We start from the raw sequence: 6,902 nt of genomic DNA, 5'->3' as shown, positions 1-6,902 counted from the left end.
GCTGCCCCTCTCCAGTCCCACTTCTCAACTGGGTGACCAGTTTGTTTAGAAACTTCTCTCTTAGGGGGTGTTTGGGGATATGCTTAAAGCAGCCAAACAAAGGTGGGAGGAGAGGAGGCAAAAGGAAATACTCCTCTGAAGCCAAGTTGGTTTGGGGAGGTGGCTGGGAGGGGCAAGATGTTTTGTTTGCTGAGGAAACATCTCTACAGCCAAGACACACAAAGATGCCTTCTCTAGATCTTGATACCTTTGGTCTCCACAGGCTCTGTCTCAGCTCCCAGATTATTTTATGAACTGTTTAATCCAGGGCTTTTATTTCCCCTGTAAATAAATGCTATTTCAGATTCCAGCACAGCTTCAGATCCTTATACCAGCTGTTGAGACAAAGAGTGGCCCCATGGACATGAGCATAAATAAAAATAGGCTTGGAGCTTTGGGGTTTATTTTTCCTTCCTTCTCTTGTCAAGGCAGCTCACAGCCAGGACTGGCAGGAGAGGCTGGCTGTGTGAAGAGAGGCACAGCCCTGTTCCCACTTCCTTTGCCATCTCTTGGAGGGGAATGGAGCTGGCTGGGGCCATGCCAGGAGATGCTTGGTGTCTCAGTCAGTAAAGAATTATTCTCCAGATTTACTGTCTAGTTACTTACTTACTGTTAGTATGATCTGCCTTTTACAGAGCAGGAAAACAATTTAAATGAGTAAACCTTCAGAGCCTGTGATGGAGAGGCGGGTAGGATCAAAGGATCCCAGACTGTTCTCCCTGTGCAAAGGTGATCTCTCTGACATCAAGACTTGTCTTGTTAAATTTCCTTTTCTGGTGCTATTTAAGGAAGCATGTGCTGATCTTTTCCTAATGGTGGAGCTCATGTCAAAGTGCACCACAGGCTGGACAAATGGATCACGTACTCCTGCAGCACTGCTGCATTCATCTGTGACAGGCATCTGTGACGTGCCTGTCACAGGTGGATGGGGATATGCACATTCCTGGCTGACCTACCTTTTTATTGTCAAAATCCATAAGCAAGAAAAGGAGTGAAAAGAGAGGCCTTTAAGAATGGGGATGTACTCACAGAATAGTCTCTTGGCCTGTACTGCACACTTGCTGCTGCCTGATAGTGTTACCTTGTTGCAGAAGTAAATTCTGTTTTGTTTTGGGGCCTTTTCTCTTAATTGTGTTTAGGAAAACACAAACATTTGGATCTGTCCCCATGTGTCCCACTTTTTGTTAGCCTGCTAAGGTGCCTTGATATGTGTCTCTTGGAGGGATCAGGCAGGGCTTTGTTTGGTACAAGGACTCTTGCACTGCTAGGAGCAGATCATTGCCAGCTTCCTGAAAAACCCAATGTGTTCTCAGGACATCTAAGGAGAGAGTTTAGTGCTATTAGTCAACAGGAGGGCTGCCTGGAACAAAGATGCAGAGCTGACAAGAGCTAAGCCTACAGAATATGCTACATAAATATCCTAGACCAGTCACCTAGTGTAAGAGCTCCCACTGAAGTGCTGCTGAAGTTAAAGAATGATGGTACTTAAAAAGAACAAGGGAAAAGAAACTATCCTAATGAGGGGAAACTCAAGGTGCAGTCCTTTAAGTTGCATATAGCAAACTCAGATTCCTGGCAAGAAAACCTGTATGCATGTGATATATCTTTTACAAACACTTGTGCATGTTCATTCTCAGCTGTTCAACATGAAAAATTTCTATTCTCTAGCTGTTTGGCAACAGAGCCAATCTATATTCTTTATTTCAAGTGGGGGAGATACATATAGGGCTATGGATAAGAAGAAATATTTAAGTCACTTCATATCAATAGCATCTCCTTCCACCCAAAAGTTTCATGAAAAGCTTTAGCAGGAATTGAAAGAACAGACCTTTCCGAGACAGTAATGGCTACATCCACTGGGAATTGTCTTGCTGTTTGCACCCAAGTGTTACTGACTAGGGCAGAAGCAGCCACATAGCCAACTGGATCCATGCAGTTACCATCACAGCCAAGCCATAACCAGCTTAAGAAACGAACAGCCTAACTGCAAATGTCCCTGGGGAGCAGGACAGTATCTTTCATTACCTGAAGAAAAATGTTTTCAGTTTTTCACAGCAGAAAGCATTATCCAGCCTGCCACAACCCCAGGCAGCATTTCTTTCCAGGGACCTGATTAGATCTTCCCAAAAGACCTCTTAAAGAAGGAATAGTCAAGCTGAAACCATTTTAAAGGGAACATTTATCATTGTCCTTACACCCAGTGATGAGTCACATGGCCTTTGCTAAACCGTGTAGAAGGAATGGAATTTATTTATTGCTTGCCTCGGGAAGGAAGGGCAGGGAGCCAGAGTGGCATCCGCGTGGAAATTGCCGTGCTCCGAAGGAGACAAATACTTGTGCATAGAACACATTCTCTTCCGATCTGAAAGAGTAGTTGTACTTGATAAAAACCAGATGAGCAACACTTAAAGCCCAGCCCATTCACATCACCAAGGGATGAAGGGCATACAACAGAGCCTAGGTATTGGAAAAACAAGGACTTGCCTTACCATTTGAATGACAATTGTAATTAGGAATGGGCTTATGCTAAATCCTATTGATGTCAGTGGCAAGGCTTGATTCAGTGATCTCAGTGTTTGCCTGCCTTTGGCCTCAGCTCAGGAACATGCCAAGCTGGGGTTTTAGCACCTGCTCTAATTTAAACACTCACGCAGGTGACCTCTGTAAAGAACACTTGAGTTAACTTTACTGTTACCACCAGTTACCATCAGTTCTCCCTGAAGGGAGCTTATTGCAGAAAGAAAGACAATCACAAAGCTTAAAAAGCTTAAAAAACCTACCAGTGCTGTTCTCTTGACACATAAAGAGGCAGTTATGTACAGAGCAAAGAAAGTTTTCAGTTTTCATGTTGCCTTTTAAATACTGGGAGAATCAGACTCATACACTCGTATTGGACGTGGATATTATTTCAAAAGAAGCAGAATGAGACAGTTTGATGGTTCCTGACTGAAACTAAATTCAGAACTCTCATTTTGTGGGAAATTTCAACATTTCAACATTTTTCCAATACTGCCATTTGTAAGAAATCCCCAAATTCCTGCTCCCAAGCACCCTTTCTGGCCAGCAGCACGAGGCACAATGCCAAAACCAGAAGCAGAAAGAGCGTCTTCTAACAGCGTCCATGTTTATAAAACCTGCCTTTTGTTTTTAGCTGACTCTCTGAGAGGATGTGCAACTTCCTCAGCATTTCATTTCCATAGGTTCTCCAAAGGCTTGGGGTATTCCAAGCTGGCCATGAGCCAAAGGAGCCATAAATCAACCATGACAAGAAGTTCCCTTCTCCTCTGTCCTGCTTCCCCATGACAGCATCTTGGGGAGCATAATGTTTTCATTTTAAACACACCACTGGCCTCTGCAGGGCCCTTTCTTTGGCACTATGATTTCAAGGAGGTTTTAACCATCCTATGCAAAAGGCTTATGTACTCCATGTGTACCTGTGGAGCCTGCTCTGGCACCACTCAGGGAAGTGGTGCTGTGATGCAAGTGCAGTGATGGACATGACAGAACTGTGTGTTAACATAACTTTCCTAGGCTATGGTCTTCTTTAGGATGAAAAATCCAGGACTAGAGCTTTGTTCTGAACAAAAATGTCTTATGGATAAGCCCTGGAATGGATGTGAGATGACCCAGAAGGGACTTTTTTCACTGGAGTTGGGGCAGGGGAGGTATTTGGACTTCTTTTCCAACACAAAAAGGCCTAGAAGGCCTTGGTGCTTCTTTCTTTTATAAACTGCCCCTTTTAGCCTTTCCAGAAGGTGACAGCAGGCAGTCAGAAAGACAGCAGCATTTCTATGGGCTGGTATGGTTTCTAAACATGGTACGTGTTACTACAGGGCAGTGTCTGGCTGGTGAACACACAGAACGAGTCTATATAGGCCAAGCAAAACCACAGACACAATGAAATGTAAGTGTCCTAGCATGGGCTGTGGCACTTCTGCCCAAAAGAGAGCCTTGCCGCGGAGCTGCCTGGTGCTTCCACAGAGTTCTTCAGATCAGTCCAGGGCATGCTTCCTCCTCCAGGCACCAGGACAGATCTGCTGATTCTCCTCTAGGAAGGTGAGGCGAGAGCAGCCAGGAAGCTGGTGCCGTTACAGTTCTCCCAAATTTCCCCAGTTTGCTAGCAGCCAGGGCAGAGGAATGGAGAAGGGAGGGGGAATGGGCAGATGGGTTTTCCAGGTAACACCTGGCAAAAGAGGGCTGATACAGTCTCACACAGAACAATGGCTTTGTTTTGAGTTGCTTGTCAGGAACTGACCTCTTTCGCCTCTCATCCTCTGAGCGTGTGATCCTTGGGGTCCTTGTTTTCTTTCTGCTCTCCCTCCCTGAGCTGACTTTTTCCTCTCACTTGTCACAGTGACGCATACAGTGTCCATAAGGTCCTCTTGACATCAGTGCCTCTAAGGCTGTCCTTGCTGTGGAAAGACTCTGAGGGTGTACTGTGGTTACAGAGGGCAGATAATAGTAATTCCTCAGTCAGCTGCCTCCTCTTTTGTCAGATACAGGGGCTATGTGAGGGAGAACATGTTCAATTCTCTTTCACCCACCCACCAAGCACTTTGGGCAGCACAGGCACACGTAGAAGGCTGGTTATTGCTTGAGTTCTGAAGAAGGAAAATACAAGTGCAAGCCTGGTGGGGAGGATACAGCTGCATCCTCTTGAGCGTACAGGCTGCAGCGGATACGGCCCTCCCTGTCAGGGATCTGTTGCTGTTCTACTGGCTGCTTTCTCCGGAAGCCATAGCCATGAGACACCCACTAGGAATGAACATTGCTCACAGCCTCTGTAATCAAAATACAATCTGAACCCACACTTACTGCATGTCCCCTACTCAGAGCCCCTCTGCTGAGATCCCAGCCAAAGCAGTGAAGTGTGGGTAGATGGGGGAAGCAAGCCAAGGACAAGCCTCGGGCTCTGCTCTTCACACTGGCAAGTTCTGAGATGGGTCCTGATATTGTGTTCCTTCGTGTGACATCCACCACAGGTCTGTCTCTGCCCACACCATGTTCATGTGCCATTCGAGGCCCCACAGAGCAAACAACTGCTGGCTGGTCGCTGCTGAGAGATTTCCACACATTGTGCTGGTACCATACAGGTCTCACTGTGCTGCTCCTACGTTATACTGGATTAGTGCTGGTAATAGCACTTTGTTTCCTCAGTCCCACCGGCACTGCTGTGTCAGTGGGATGTTGTTCCACGCTGCAGATGGGTCAAAGGGACTGTGCCCAGGATCACATAGATCTCCACAGCTTGGATGGACGGATGGCGTGTGCCTGGCCATGACAGCAACATGCTGACAAGGGCTGTTAGAGTTGCTTCTTTAGATATTAGGCTTATTTAGATATTATTTAGATCCTGGGATGGGACATGTGGGGAAGCTGCTCTAGGCTGTGAATCCCAGAGAGTCCTGCAGTTGTTAATGTGGCACACACCTCCCCATGTTTTCCATGACCTGTCCGCCCTCATGGCCTGCCCCTCTGAAGGAAAGGGCTGTTTCCCAGCTGGGCAGCCCTTGGAAAACCCAGCTGAAACCAGGACATCTCCCCAGCACAGCTTCCCACTGCTGCAGGCCTGTGCTGTAGCTCTGCCCTGCTGTCCTTGCAGCTGGGGGCTGAGGAGAGCCGGGCGCCATCTTGTCAGCCAGCCTGAGGTAACGCAGGGAGGTGGTCAAATCCCTGTGCTCCCCGCGTGTTCACATGGATTGCCTTTCTGAAGGAGAGGGATATTTCCCTGCTGGATAGCTGCCTTTCCCCAGGAGAGCTTTCCAGGGCTGCAGGCCTGTGCTGTCACCATGGTGGAAGGACATGCTGTCCTTCCCTGTGGGCACTGAGGAGCGGCAGGCACCATCTTGTCAGCCTGAGGTGATGCATGCAGGTGAGCAGCCTCCAGTATCTGAAGGGGGCCTATAGGGATGCTGGGGAGGGACTCTTCATTAGGGACTGCAGTGACAGGACAAGGGGTAACGGGTTAAAACTGAAACAGGGGAAGTTTAGATTGGATATAAGGAGGAAATTCTTTCCTGTGAGGGTGCTGAGGCACTGGAATGGGTTGCCCAGGGAGGTTGTGAATGCTCCATCCCTGGCAGTGTTCAAGGCCAGGTTGGACAGAGCCTTGGGTGCCATGGTTTAGTGTGAGGTGTCCCTGCCCATGGCAGGGGGTTGGAACTGGATGATCTTAAGGTTCTTTCCAACCCTAACTATTCTGTGATTCAATGAAATCCCTGCACTTGCCCTTCATGCACACGGATTGCCTCTCTGAAGGAGAAGGATCTATCCCTGCTGGATAACTGCCTCTCCCCACCACAGCTTTCCAGGGCTGCAGTCCTGTGCTGTAGCCTGCACCTTGCCTCTGGGCGCTGAGGAGAGCTGGGGCCGGGTCCATGCACAAGCCCACCAGGTGCCATCTTGTCAGGGCAGCGTGAGGTGATGCAGCAGCGAGGTGAGGGAATTCCCGTGCTTCCCCTGCTTCCACAGCAACGGGGATACAAGACCTAAACCAGTGTGTGCTACAGTGCCAAATAGTGCCAAGCCTCTCCTCAGAGAGGAGCAGTAAATGCAGCCTGGTAGCTCTTCCCAGAGGAAGGCTCCTTGAAGAGGATGGCTGAGAAGCCCTGCGTGCTGTGAGGACAGGCAAGCCGTGCCCGTGGTCCCCGCTGGTTGTAATGCCTGGATGCAGGCCACATGAATCATCATCCATCAGCCTCCTCCCAGGCGCTCCTCCCTGCTCTCACTCTTCGCAGCTGACAGGACACTGCTTGGAGTGGCTCCCCGTGGCACTGGCCAGCCATCAGGTGCTGCACGGGAGAGCAGAGGGCAGCCATGAGCCAGGCTCCACTCTTCGGTGTGTGTTGGCCAAACCGTGGTTA

This window comes from Pezoporus flaviventris, unplaced genomic scaffold (genome assembly GCF_033815535.1).
Source record: "Pezoporus flaviventris isolate CSIRO_AGI_PZ_B2104156 unplaced genomic scaffold, CSIRO_AGI_Pfla_v1 ptg000009l, whole genome shotgun sequence".
Lineage (NCBI taxonomy): Eukaryota > Metazoa > Chordata > Aves > Psittaciformes > Psittacidae > Pezoporus > Pezoporus flaviventris.
The sequence above is the reverse complement of the archived record's forward strand: the minus strand, read 5'-3'. Positions refer to the sequence as shown.